This window comes from Oryctolagus cuniculus, chromosome 4 (assembly GCF_964237555.1).
Source record: "Oryctolagus cuniculus chromosome 4, mOryCun1.1, whole genome shotgun sequence".
Classification (NCBI taxonomy): Eukaryota; Metazoa; Chordata; class Mammalia; order Lagomorpha; family Leporidae; genus Oryctolagus; species Oryctolagus cuniculus.
Genome location: NC_091435.1, coordinates 172,603,760 through 172,619,052, shown reverse-complemented (window position 1 = coordinate 172,619,052; position 15,293 = coordinate 172,603,760). Strand labels below are relative to the sequence as shown.

At 42.3% G+C, this 15,293-nt stretch overlaps 1 long non-coding RNA gene across 19 annotated transcripts in view; it reads left to right on the top strand.

Annotated features, from left to right (window-relative positions):
* LOC103350379 (uncharacterized) overlaps nt 1-15,293 on the top strand; it is a 547,263-nt gene that overhangs the window by 326,868 nt on the left and 205,102 nt on the right. The window lies entirely within an intron of this gene.

The window sequence follows — 15,293 nt, the reverse complement described above, 5'->3', positions numbered from 1 at the left end:
AGCAGTTCACAAGAACCTGTTTTATACTTTATGAGCAATTGGAAGGGAGCAGCTCGGGGGGTGGGGCTATAAGCGTAAGTAATGCCCAGGAGGGGCTGGCGTTCGGTCCGGCAGGTAAGACGCCCATGTCATTCCATACTCACCTGGGTTCCATACTCACCACCACGTTCCTGCTGCAGACCCAGGGAGGCAGTGGTGATGGGTCCTGCCATCCACCTGGGACGCCTGGATTGCAATCTTGACTCTCAGTTTTGTTCAAGCTGGGGGCTTACGGGAGTGAACCAGGGTGTGAGAACTCTCTCTCTATGTCTAATTGCCTTTTCTCTGATTCTCTGCCTCTCAAAAAGCAAACGAAAATTTTTCAAAAAGTTAATGACAGGAAGAAAATATTAATGAGTTTGAGTTGTTCACCATACATTGACTACACATATTGAATTACTGTGCTGTATCCCATGATATGTAAAATTAAAATAAAATTCCCAAAAAGCACATAGCCAAATCTGAACACATCTTTCTCTTTGTCATAACCTTTAAGATCTAATTTTCCTCTTAATATCTGTGCAGAATAAAACATTTTAACCTTTCTTTTAAGAACGACTTTCTTTCTTCTGCTTAATCCATCTTTTCTTGCTCTGACACAGGACTAAAGTATGATTTTCAAAGCATTTGTTTTTACTCAATACCATGATTGATCTAAATGTTTCTAGCATTGGTTTTAAAAATCATTCATATTTTTTGGTCTGTAAGAATTTCCTGAAATATTTCTTTTTCTTATTCCAAGAAGATAACATATTATCTTATAAAAAGGATGCATTTCTTTCCTTTTTTAAAAAAATAAAACCTGTCATCTTTCTATGGGTAATCTCAGTGTGGGTGTTAAAACTCAGGGCTCTTGTCAGAATTAAAGTAAATTGCAAACTCAAAGTTACCTTGAGTTTAAGTGATAGCATTTTCTTTGCATCCATGGAGAAGCCCTATGAACTCCAGTCACAACTCTCTGTGTGGTCCTAAATCCAGGACGTCTAGTAATTTGAAGCAGAAAATATTGTCAGGCTCACCTAAAATAACGGAATCCTGCCTCTGACACCACTGGAATACCGGATGAAGCTGTGACTTTCTGTCTTCATCACAAGGCCCTTTTCTAACCTGTGTGTCATTGGTAAAGGCTCTGCAGGCAGCCCTTCATGTCATCTGCTTAAGGCCTGAATGGATTGTGTTCCACGAGGCCTTCACATGCCCTGTCATAGTGATCCATTAATGGACAGAGCAGCCATAGCGGCAGTGACTGTCTAACAGTTACTTGCAGTTGCTCATCCAGAATTCATGGGATAAAGACTGGTGATGTGCAATGTGCCCCTAGAGTTTGAAAGGTTCACAAGACCGACTACACAAAAAGCCTTAATGACTACTATTCGTTGGCTTCTAAAATGACACTCACTATCTTTTATTTTTTTTCCAAGATTCACAACCCAATGTTGAGATTTTGGGATTTTAGGGTAGCCAAAAGAATGGCACTCATTAATAGGCAGAAAAGGGTCAAGTAGGTGGATGTCAAAATAACTCCATTTGTTCTTTCAGCGGATCAGGCCATTTCAGAATGTGGCTTATGTTCGCAATCACTTGGGGCTTCCTAACAGAAACCTCAGAATTAGAGGTTTGGATCCATTAGGTTGCAGCTGTTGCTAGAGAACCAAAAGATTTCGTCTGTGGTCATCTGTTTGTGGAATTCTCCGTGGGGAAGAAAGTCACAGCTTTTCCCTTTTTCTGTGTATACTGAATCCCAATAGAGGTGTGGGCTAACCTCGGGGAGATCACGTCTGTGGAAACAGGACACTAATATTGCTTTAACTTGCATTTCTCTTATAACCAGTGAGGCTGAATGAACTTCATTTCCCATATAGCTCTGAGCAGGGAGGGAATGCTTTGACCTTGGAGAATCCTCCAGTGTTTCATCTGCCTACTCTCCTGGGGGCTACAAGTGTGGTTCACAGAAACACTAATGTACTTCACAGTGGAGCAAATCAACAACTTCGATTTATGGAAAGTTTTGAATGGTGATATTAGCATGAATGTGGTTTTTTTTTTTTTTTTTTTTTTTTTTTTTTACAGGCAGAGTGGACAGTGAGAGAGAGAGACAGAGAGAAAGGTCTTCCTTTGCTGTTGGTTCACCCTCCAATGGCTGCTGCGGCCGGCGCACTGCGCTGATCCAAAGCCAGGAGCCAGGTGCTTCTCCTGGTCTCCCATGTGGGTGCAGGGCCCAAGGACTTGGGCCATCCTCCACTGCCCTCCTGGGCCACAGCAGAGAGCTGGACAGGAAGAGGGGCAACTGGGACAGAATCCGGCGCCCCGACCACGACTAGAATGCGGTGTGCTGGCGCTGCAGGTGGAGGATTAGCCTATTGAGCCGTGGCGCCGGCTAGCATAATTGTGTTTTATCTCTGAACTTTTTGGATTGCAGGGTTAATGAATAGTGGGGATATCTAACTTTTAAAAAGAGCTTCATGGTTTACAAATAGCCATTACATGTATTACCTCATTCCTGCAGCAACCCCAGAGACAGGGCATGGTGCACCTTGTTTTCTGGAGAGGGGAACAATTTCAGAACACAGATATTTTGCCCAATGCTATAACAGCTAGTGGGTAGATATGCCAGGAATGGAATCAAGTGACGTTTTTGCTTTTAAGCTGTAAGTCTGCTCCTCTTTCCTCATGTCAGCCACTATTTTTCTCAGAATTAAGCAAATTAGAAAGCATGCATTTTAGCAGTGTGGCACATGACAACAAGAAGGAAATGCTGAGAAGTATTTAGGACACCCACTTCCCCCACCAGGAAATAAGAGTGCTCGCTTCTTATATATTTAAATAATTTCTTATCTTACATTACTGAGGGGTCATGTCGTGGGTAATTTGTGGAGATAATGAGCAAGGTCTGATTCTCTTCTTTTTCAAGATTTTCTTATTTTTTGAAAGGCAGAGCAGTAGACAGAGAGGCACGCACACACACACACACACACACAGATCTACCATCCGCTGGTTTACTCCCTAACTGGTTGCAAAAGACAAGTCTGGGCCAGGCTTAAGTTGGAAGACAGGAACTCCACCCTAGTTTCCTACATGAATGGCAGGGGCCAATTCCATGGGTCATCCTTTGGCACCTTCCCAGGCTCATTAACAAGAAACTGGATGGGAAGTGAATCAGCTTTGCCTTGAACCTGGAACTCCAGTGTGGGATACTGGAGTTGCCAAGTGTCAGCTTGCTGTGTCACAGAGCAGCTCCCGATGCTGTTTTTCAGTTCAGGTGATGGTTAACACAACCATCCAAGGGCTACCAAGTAAGTAGTCCTCTCTCATTGTTGACCATGTAGCTCCTTTGGTAAACACGTGGCCTTTATTGGCGTCTAGCCGGCTGAATTACTTCCACTGCATTTTAAGTATAATTTCACCTCAGCCCCTCAGAGACTAATTTTGTGATACTTTGGACAACCTGATGATCCCTCTATATGAGTTTAGCCAAAATAATGGCTTGTTAGGACAGGAGACATCAAATTTTAAAGGCAGAAATTGATTTATTTACAGAGCTGCTGCCTGGAGATTCAGAATGCCTGAAATCAGAGCTGCATTATGACGGCTTATAAATCAACAATCGTTCTAATGAAAAGTGGAGTGAGCAAAGATAACGCAAGGTTGTAAATTGTGGAGGATGGAGCAGGTGACAGAAGGGCTGGAAAGGTGACAGGACACTTTGCTGCTTCCTAGTGACTTGTTCTCTAACAGAGCTGGAAAAGCTGCACCAAGCCCTGCATATGCATTTTTAAAAGAAAGAGAAAAAAGAACTAAAGAGGAATAAGTCCTGCAGACTTAAGACATCACCTGCTGCCTGTTAGCCTGAGCGTTAGCAGGAAGCTGGACTCACGTTGTAGCCTGGACTCAAACCCGTGCACTCCAGTATAGGACGCAGGTGTCCCAAGTGGAATTTTAACTCCTGCACCGAAAGTCTGTCCTACATTGCTTTTTCTCATGCTAGTATAAACTTAGAAGTTATGCCTCCCTTACCTACCCTTTGGTTTTCTAAGAGTTTGAACACTACTGGCTGAAATGCAATTACTAGCTGAACATTACTTGGAGAAAGAAAACCGCTTTTTCAGTCAATCTTGAGATATGATTATTTTTCATGGAGGCAATTACTTGTGCCCCATTGGAAGTCTAGAGGAGTTTTATGCTATTTCTACCACTTTCACTAGGACTGGACGCAATTCAGGGATGCTCTCTTCTACTATCTGATGATCTCTGGCTTGGAACATTGCAACTCTGTGTCTTAGTAGTCCTGATATATTACCTTGTCATTTCCTTCATCATGTTTAGGACAAATGGAAACATTGCATTTCTTCACATTTTTGTTTTTGCCTGTTGCACATCCTGGACCATAAACATGACGGAGGCAGTGGCTATGTCTTCCTTTGGCCACTGCAGCATCCCCGGTACCTACTGCGGTGTCAGACATGTTCTGGGTCAGCACTGTGCATTAGGCATCTAAGTTTTATGACAGAAAATGAGTCAGACCTAGTTGCTTTCAAGAACTTTTAAGTATTTTATTGGGTAGGTACTATTTCAACATGTAATTAATATAAATGGATTACTGAGATGGTTTGCACACTTTTTGCTTACTGGGTCTTCCGAATCAATATGCACGTTACACTTGCAGTACATCTCTCTTTGGATTAGGCACTTTCCAAGTGGTCAGTAGTCCCTGGGGCTGCTGGCACTGTTGTTGGACAGCACAGTTCCAGACTCTTGGTCATTATCAGTTGAATGCATGAAAGCTAAGCTTGCTGAATGCAGGAGTGTGGCTGGTGGCCCAGCTGTGTAGGTCCCAAGAGATCCCTTTTATCCTTTCTGTGCACGTGATCCCAGCTTCCGTGTGCTCTGCTGCTAACAGCTTGCACCTGCCGCCTTTAGAGAATTGCCTTTGGACCCTGGATTCACTTACTGCACGGAGGAGAAATGTGTCTGAGAATTGCTTGCCACCCTCTACCCAAACAAACAATAGATGAATAGTGCGGAAATAGAAAAATAAGCTTTTTGCCTGCATGTAAGGCAAACTTTGAGGTGTATTTTATACTCCAGAGCTTCTTCAGATCTGACTGAGCATGGGACTTGGCCTGAAATGCCTTTTTGTTTGTCTTCTTTCCCTCCCTTCACCTGACTCCCCAGTGCCCTGCTGATTTCTCCTGGATACACTTTGCTGTTAAAGCACTTACTCCCAACCCCTTGACTCAAGGCCTGCATCTGCGCAAACTCAAAGTGCTCCAACTGTGGGGTGTTCCTAATGCATAGTAGTTTGGGTTGCAACAGCTTAGGTAAGAGCATGATGGGATGCTGTGTGCATCTGGAGTAATTACAATGCCCACAATGTCTCATTGTCTCACACATTGCATATTGTTGATAACAATTTAAACATATTAAGAATCAAGTGAAAATATAAATGTTCTAGCCCTATTATCTAGTAATTGCTGTTAATTTTCTTATGCATCCTTGAATGAATTTCTTACACAATTTCAGCATGAGAGTATAAATATGTTACTTTTTTGTAAAATATTCTTTCTTTCCATATAAATTGCATCAGAAATGCTCTTTTCTTCATTGCTTTTCCCTTCATATTTTCATATTTTTATGAAATGTTTTTCATGTTTTGTCTGTTTATGAATATCACATTTTCCATATATTCATCATGTTTATCATATATAAACTTATATTAATAATCTAATAATTGTAAAATATATTTTAAACCCCTTTCCTTCTTCTTAATCTATTTTCAGAATGGCTTTGCTTCTAATCCCTCAACAGACCCAATGTGTTTAGTTCTCTAATATTGCCATCTAGTAATATGTGCCATTCGTGCTACCTGATTTAGACTAAGATTATATAAATGGGAGGTACTTACAAAACTGAGTACAAATAGCTATTCACAATGAAGCAGAAGTTCTTAATCTGTGAATTTTTGACTATAAATGCTTGTGTGCTATTGAACACATGTGTATATTTTGGAAAGAGGGATCCAAAGCTTTCGTTAGAATCTCAAAGACATCTGTGGCATCCAAGTGTTAGGGTTCAACCTACAAATATAAACTGTGTGATGTATTTCATGTGGATCTCTTGCAGTTTTCTCTTTCTCATCTCTCTTTATTGGATTAAATTTTGATTAATTTTCAGTTCCTCAGTACGGACTGATTCTCCAGAGGTGTGAGTCCAGCCTCTCCCACATTTACATCACCTTGCGGCACAGTTCGACCCTACAGGGAATGCAGTCATTAACAGTTTCTGGAAAGGTGACATAGTTGCATTTGTATTTATGGATTCTCAGTAGAGTCAATTTCTTTTTCTTCTGCTTTTGCCTTTGACCCTTTTTTGCTGTGATCTTGGAGGAATTTAAGAACAAAAGCTCTTTCCCTGTAAAGATGGCACATTAATCATTGCAGACCAATTTATGCATCTGAAGGCACTGAACAGGAGCCAGCCTGGGATTCAGGCGCCTCCTACTTCTGAATTGCGTCCACTGTGACTCAAGAATGTTGGGCATATGTCTGGTTTTTCCTATCTCTTGGATCACAGATGCTTTCTTTTTGTTATTCTGAGTTCATTTAGAAGTCTCTGTAAATAGTGAGAGACCAAGCTACTGTTTTTTTTTTTTTTTTTTTTGACAGGCAGAGTGGACAGTGAGAGAGAGAGACAGAGAGAAAGGTCTTCCTTTGCCGTTGGTTCACCCTCCAATGGCCGCCGCGGCCGGCGCGCTGCGGCCGGCGCACCGCGCTGATCCGATGGCAGGAGCCAGGAGCCAGGTGCTTATCCTGGTCTCCCATGGGGTGCAGGGCCCAAGCACCTGGGCCATCCTCCACTGCACTCCCTGGCCACAGCAGAGGGCTGGCCTGGAAGAGGGGCAACCGGGACAGAATCCGGCGCCCCGACCGGGACTAGAACCTGGTGTGCCGGCGCCGCTAGGCGGAGGATTAGCCTAGTGAGCCGCGGCGCCGGCCTAAGCTACTGTTCTTTTAATGAAAGTGACTTCTTGTTTCTGTTACTGAAGCGTCACTAGAGGACTTGAGAGTGGGTTTCTTCTGCATGACCTAGAAGACTGTGGGAAGTGCCCCTTGCTGAATGAGATGCCCCTGGCAGTACCCACTGATGGTTATCACATTTAGGGGAAGTAGCAGGGTTGGTCACCAAAGTGCTACCTTAAAGTAGAAAATGGGCATGAGGAGCCATGGTGTATAAGGAGCAGAGACCATGAGCCAGGGTCATGTTAAATATTCTAATGCTTCCTCGCCTACTCCCCTAATTCTGTAGTCTGTTTATTTCAGCATAGCTGTTTTGGGATAGGTTAGCACTAAGCTTTGGCTATTTGACTGAATAGCCAAAACTTTTTCACTTTTTACATGAAGTCTGAAAATATAATAAAAGTAGTGGTCATATGGATTTAAGTAAATGCGTTTCTCTCCTTGAATCTTAGCTTCTCAATCTTCAAAATTTAGTTTGGCCAGCTGATTGTTTCTTCAATATCATGGCATATATCAAATGATATTTCATGATGTATAAGGTGGGCTTCGCACATAGTGTGCACATTATAGGTACTTGAGGGTTAATAGTAAAAATGGTAATGACACTAATAATAGTTATAACTAAACCCATTAAAGAGCCTCCATAGGCCAGTGGAACAGACTAGAGACGCCAGAAATAAACCCATGCATCTGTAACCAATTGATGTTTGATAGAGGCACTAACCACATATATTAGAAAAAAAAGACTTTATTTTTCAATAATTAGTGCTATCAAAATTTGATGTCCACATGTAGAAGAATGAAACCAGACCCCATCACCGTATACAAAATTAAACTAAAAAAAAAAAAAAAAAGACTGAAGAACTACTATGAGACCTAAATCTTTGAAACCAGTAGAAGAACATACAGGGAAAATGTTGCAAGATATTGGAATGACCAGAATTTTTTTTAAAAAATTGTATTATATTTAAATCAGACTCCCAAACCACAGGAAACAAAAGCAAAAAATAGAGAAATGGGATTTCATCAAACTAAAGAGCCTCAGTGTGGCAAAGGAAACAATCAACAAAGTAAAGAGATAAACTACAAAAAGGGAGAAAATAAATACAAATTATATATCTGACAAGGGGTTAGTAATTAGAATGCATAAGGAACACAAACAACTCAATAACAAATTAAAAACACAAAAAATCTAATTACAAAATGAATAGTAGTTCTACACAGACATTTCTCAAAGGAAGACACATAAATGGCCAACAAAAATGCGAAAGAATGCTCCAATCACTAGTATCCAGCAAAATGCAGATGAAAACAACAATGAGATATTACCTTACTCCATTTAGGCTATTATCAAAATGACAAAAATATCAAGTGTTGGCCAAGTTGTAGGGAAAAGAGAGCACTTGCACACTGGTGATGGGAATTTGAATTAGTTGAGCCGCCATAGAAAGCAGTATGGAGAACCCTCAAAAACGAATACTAGAACTACCACATGACCCAGCAACCCCTCCCCTGAGTATATCCAAAGGAAATGAAATCGGTCTGCCAAGAGGCACCTGAAATGTCTTGTTTATCGGAGCAGTGTTTGCAGCAGTCAAGAAATGGAAACAATCAACGCGCCCATCCCCCAGTGAATGGATAGAGAAAATGCGGTACAAATACACGAAGGAATACTAGTTAGCCATAAACATGGTGGAGTTCGTCATTTGCCACAACGTGGATGGGCGTGTAGGTCATTAAGTCAAGTGAAATAAGCCAAGCACAGAAAAGCAAACATCACATGATCTCACTTACATGTGGACTCGAAGCAATAAAGGCGACCTCAGAGACGTTGCTGATGGTTACCAGAGGCTTGTGAGGGAAGGGGGTGGGGGGTGGGGAAAGGTTCACTGATTGGTGATAAGTTACAACTAGACCGGATTGAGAAGTTACAGCATTCGGTCGCCAAGTAGGCTGACTGCAGATAATGTTGATAGACAGTCTATTTCTCTATAAAAAGCACAAAACTAGGAAATAAGAGTTTGGATGTTTTTGGCATAAAGAAATGTTAAATTTATGAGGAGATAAATATAGTTACTTTGTACATTACAAAATGTAAACAGCTATTGAAACAAAAAATAACAACACATAAATATGTTCTATATGCCTTAAATTTTTGAAGATTTTTAAAATTTATCTTAATACATTAAAAATAAGTTAATAAATTGTAGAACCAGGGTGTCTGCCAGGAATACAATGCACAAGGTAATTTAATAAAGGCCCCTCTTTAAATAGGCTTGTCAGATAAAATGCATTACACAAAAATTGTTTGGGTATATTTGTATTAATATTTATTTGGTATTTATCTGATATTTTTATCTGAGAACTCTGACAACCTTAACAAAAATGTCCAATCACTCCTAACCATGAAATAGGATTTGTGAGTGTTCACCAACTCAGAGAGAGACAGCACTTTGTACTGGAGCAAGCTCAGCCAAGGGAACACAGGCAGGCCCAGACCCATTTCTGACTCTGCTACTTACCACACTGGGGCCCTCAACCAGGAATGAACTCTCTGTACTTTTTTTGCATCTGTATGGTAGGGACCAAACAATCCTATGGGGATGGTTGGATAACAGATGTTCAGAGAACAGTAATCTCAGCTCTCTTAAACAGTGGAAAATAAATATGGTTGAAAATACCATTTCCTCAAATAAGAAAAGAAGGAGGGAAAAGCAGCAGGCAGAACTTCCAAGTTTCCTTGGATTGCAACTCAGTGGAAAATACCGTTTTGCCAAGGGTGGCTCGGTCTGTTCTACATTTCACAGGTGACAAACTGCAGAGTTCTGGCAGGGCACGTGCGAGTTGCGCGTGTCCACAAGACGTATGATTCATGATGACCCAGTCACATTTTGGGTTGGTGAGAGGCAATAAACAGCCAGCTCCCCAAATAACTAGAACAATTGGTTCCCACAGCTCTTTATTTCAAACCCTGCTTGCTGTCCCCAGGAGCTAATTTCTGGGCGCTTCTCTATTTGATTGGTCTTTGGAAATGAATGTCATACATCTCTCCTGTTTGGGTATGGAGCCGGAAGCTAGTTCTCCAGTGAAGCCCCCGCAGACCCCCGTCACATGCACTGCCAGTTTTCCTGTCCCCACCTCCACTTTCTCTGATGCCGGTGCCTGTGTCACAGCCATTAGCAAACTTGCTTTTACCTTGTGGTGTGCAAATGGTGTTCAAATTTGATATTCAAATTATAAAATAAAGTGTCATTTTTATGACTGAAAATGTGACAGCACAAATTCACTATGGCAGAGTATATGAATATTCTCTTAGCAATACTCTTGCTTTCTTAGTTCCGTCAGCAATGTGCCTTCCTGACAGCTGCCAATGAAACAAACTTTGGATTGTTCCCCCGGGCATGGCTGGAAGCTCCCCACCCCCAACGTGTGCTTTCAGAGAATTAGTAGTAATAGTAATTGGTAGTAATAGAGAGTACAAGACAGACTGTAATTCCTCCAGGAGCCTGGAGAGAAAATCAGTCTGTTCTAATGAGGAATATGACAGAAGGTGGATTAGTCCTGACTCCATTGATTGACTTATTGTGAGAAATTAGTAAAGATCAGGTCATGGTGCAAATGAACAAGGAGGGCAGGAGGTGACAGAGTCAGACAAGTTGTGTTCTGAAGTAGGTACTTCAAGGCCAAAAGCAAAAGCGTTGAAGATGGAGACACTCAGAACACATCACAATTCAGAGGTTCCAGGGTTTGTTCCCAGCCACAGAAATCAGGGAAAGTCTTTGTGGAGACTGTTTTTAGATACCACACTAGTAGGCTTTGCACATGCAATTCTGAGACAGGAATGAGGGTTTTCAGATGTTTAAATGACTATCAGCAGAGGCACAGTTCTATGTACAACGGACAGAGTAACTGTGTATTTGTGAAGTGGAACAGTAAGCAAAATGATTTGAAATGGAGGTTGGGACCACACCATAAGAGGCCTTAAGTCCAAGGTAAGGCATTTGTCTTTATTGACTGGCTGCTGGCCATCACTGGGGTTTTGGCACTGAGAGTGACTATGAAGACTGTGCCTTATGCCTGAGATGGTGAGTTCTGTAATATGGTGGGCGGGGTAACTTGGAGAGTGAGGGGAAGAACTCAGTGCTGGCCAGCTCACTGGCATTATTCTTAGTCATTGTTGTGTTTGTAGTAGCCAGCTTTTCTTTTTTTTATATAGAAAGCTTTTATTTAATAAATATAATTTCATAGGTACAACTTTTAGATTATAGCAGTTCTTCCCCCATACCCACCCTTCCACCCCCAAACCATTCCACCTCCTACTCCCTCTCCCATCCCATTCACATCAAGATTCATTTTCAATTATCTTTCTATACAGAAGATCAACTTGGTATATACTAAGATTTCAACAGTTTGCATCCACACAGGCACACAAAGTATGACGTACTGTTTGAATACTAGTTTTACCGTTAATTCCCATAGTACCACATATTAAGGACAGAGATCCTACATGGGGAGTTAGTGCACAGTGACTGCCGTTGTTGATTTAACAATTGACACTCTTATTTATGACGCCAGTAATCACCCGAGGCTCTTGTCATTAGCTGCCAAGGCTATGGAAGCCTCTTGAGTTCACAGACTCTGACCTTATTTAGACAAGGCCATAATCAAAGTGGAACTTCATTCCTCCCTTCAGAGAAAGGTACCTCCTTCTTTGATGTAGCCAGCTTTTCATGATTACATTGAAATACCTGGGCAACTAAATTGTAAACAGAAAACTTTCATTTGGCTCAGGGTTTTGAAGGTTCAAAGTCCAAGTCTTCCCCAGTTTGGCTTCTGGTGATAGCATTCTTGCTGGCAGAGCTGTAAGGTGGCACAGAGCATCACGTGGAGAGAGACAGGACACCCGAGTATGCATCTATGTCTGTGTGCTCTCTTGTAAAGCCACCAGGATTCAATCCTGGGGGCTCATCCCTGATGATCCAATTGAATCCGGTCACCTCTCAAATGTTCCACCTGCAGATAGAATTGGATTGTGTTTTCACCATCTCCGTACCATTGGCAGGAGACTTTGGGGACCAACTGTGCTAGTTTAAAGGGGGCGGTGACATAGGTTCACACCACAGCAATGTCCAAGACTGATCATACTTGGGAAACTTCTCAGTGTAACTAGAGAAACAGAGACTAGAGCTGGCCAGTGAGGCTGAAAGTGTCAGAAATGAATGCTCCCACGGAGTGTGACTGTGTGGAGGACAGGGTGCCATCACTGTCTTCAAGGATAACAAGGTAGCTGTGTAGACAATCACCTGCTGCCATCAGAATTATTTATTTGGAAGGATTTGGAATTTTCAAGTCAGTCTTAGATTCGTCCAGGAAAAGTTTAAAAATCTGGAATTAAAATGTTCTTTTTACCCATGTGTGTTGGCACACTATTATGACTAAGTTATATATGACCAAAGAAAGACGAGTGGATAAGGAAAATGTGATACATACACTATGAAATATTATTTAACCACAAAAATAGTACCCTTCCACTTGCAGGAAAATGGAGAGAACTAAAAGACATAATATTTAATGAGTGAGACACAGACATCAACAGCACGTTTTCTGTCATACCTGTGAGCCAAAAACAGTCGACCTCAACAGAACGATGATGACTAGAGGCTGGGAGGGGCTGTACAGTGGGTACCAGAATGCAGCTAGATGGCGGAAGTCATAGTGTGCTGCAGAGGGAGGCAGCTTGACGGCACCAAGCATAGAGCAAGGGTAAGGAGAATGGAGCATTGCTCACTCAGATCTGATCAGTACACCGGATACATTTAATAGCATGCTGTACCCCAGAGATGCTTACTGTTATGCAACATGAATCAAAAATTTTAAAAACATATAAGGAGATGAAAACTAACCTGATCTCATCACTACAGTTGTATTTACTTAATTATCATATCAATGCATTGCATTTTATGTTTAATATTGTTAGAGAAATTGAGTGTAGTTATGTATGGTTATAAAATTATACTTTTCATATAGCAGGTGTTCACTTTTACATTATAGTAAAATTAGAAAACATGCTCACCTCTTCATTTTGCGAATTATTTTATTTTGTTCTTTATTAAATCTTTATGTGTATTATTTGTATAGGTGACCAAACTTCTTGGGTAATGTGCAGATTTAGGAGCACAGTGATGCTGCCCTCCCTACCCTCCCCCTGCCCATACTCCTGCTCTCTTTTATTCTTCCTTTCTTACTGTTTCTTCTCATTTTACAATGACATGCATTCAGTTCATTTTGTAATCATAAGCTAACCCTTCACTAAGTAAAGAATTCAACAAATAGTAAGAAAAAATAGAAAACTGCTTCTCTACATTGGAAACAAGGGCTGTAGAACACCGCTTGTACCCTGGAGCCCATGATGGGTTGAGGGGACCGGAGCGCCTCACAGTCCTGGTGGGTGCCCAGCCTCTGTCTACCCTCCCAATCACGCTCGCATTCAGTGGGAACGCGGACTTTTTCTCTGATAAAATCCCCTAGTTGCACCCGTGTGAGAAGCGCCACAGCCTCTGCTGGTGTCAGGATGTTGCTTTCTACCTGCAGGTTGCTGGGCACACTTGTGGAGGGAGGGCGAGAAAGAAAAAAATGTGATTTTCGTTCGCTGGATTAGGTGGGGGCCCTGGCCCCAGTTAGGGCTCCAGGCTGGACTCCAGGGCAGTGTGGTCCACAGGTTCTCCCTCAAGCACTGTCACCGGTGGCGCTGGCTGCCACAGGGTCACCAGTGGTGCCTGCTGCCACAGTCTGCTGGCCCCTGACCCTCAAAAGCCAGCATCTCCTCCAGCCTTGGCTGCGTGAATCACCGTGTCACTGTGCACTGCTGCGTGTCCATGCTCTCCACGCGGCTCCGCGGTGTCTCTCTTCTTGCAGTAGAATTCCCACTGCAAACTTCTCTCCAGCTCTCTCTTGGAAATACACTTCCTCTGCTTTTCTTCTGTTGTCTTCCCCTGGTCAAAAGCAGCATGTCTTTCCCCTACTCAGCCAACTTGGAATCCTCCTTAATAACTTTTGTAAAAAGACACATAAAGTGTTTATTACTCATTTTGTATTTGGCTTTTTCTGAGAGTTAGAAAAAATATTTCTTTCATCTAAGTAAATCAGTCCTAAATTTGTTGATTGGTAGGCAATAACAGAGTGTGTCTTATTTATATTTAAAGATTTGTTGTTTATTTATTTGAAAGAGAGAGGGAAAGGCAAGGAGAGACTGGTTCACTCTCCAAATGGCTGCCACTGCCAGCACTGAGCCAGACCAAAGCCAGGAGCTTGGCTCTCCGTCTGACTCTTCTGTGTGGGTGCAGGGGCCCTATGAGTTTGCGTCATCTTCTGCTGCTTTCCCAGGCATGTTAGCAGGGAGCTGGAAGTGGAGCAGCAGGAATTGAACAGGTGCCCATATGGTATGCTGGCACCGTAGCTAGTGGACTAACCCACAATGCTGGCCTCAGTAGGATGGATTTTAATTCAATTTGCTTCTTGGGTTGAGATATATAAACAAGGTGCAACTTTCATTACAGAGCATGTGGAATGTTGAGAAACAGCAGAGATCACTGTCTCCTTATTTGTGATTGCAGAGTCACAGGTCACTTGTCCTACGCTGTTATATCATCCACTGTCTCTCCATGGCATAAGGTCTATACCTGATCATTGTCAACACAAAATAAATAGCTGGGCCGGTGCCGCGGCTCACTAGGCTAATCCTCCGCCTTGTGGCACCGGCACACCGGGTTCTAGTCCCGGTTGGGGCGCCAGATTCTGTCCCGGTTGCCCCTCTTCCAGGCCAGCTCTCTGCTGTGGCCAGGGAGTGCAGTGGAGGATGGCCCAAGTGCTTGGGCCCTGCACCCCATGGGAGACCAGGATAAGTACCTGGCTCCTGCCATCGGATCAGCGTGGTGTGCCGGCCACAGCACGCCGGCCGCAGCGGCCATTGGAGGGTGAACCAACGGCAAAGGAAGACCTTTCTCTCTGTCTCTCTCTCTAACTGTCCACTCTGCCTGTCAAAAAAAAAATTAAAAAAAGAATAGCTGATGCATATTCTTTTGGGTCCTGTATTTTTATGTGATATAATCAAAATATATATGGTCAACTTTCTTTTTTTTATAAACCCTAGTACTTATTAAATTATAAACCTTGTAATCAAAAAGAGAAATGCAGACCAAGAGAAATCTCAGACTACGAAGACTAGACAGCAAAGTGTATGGG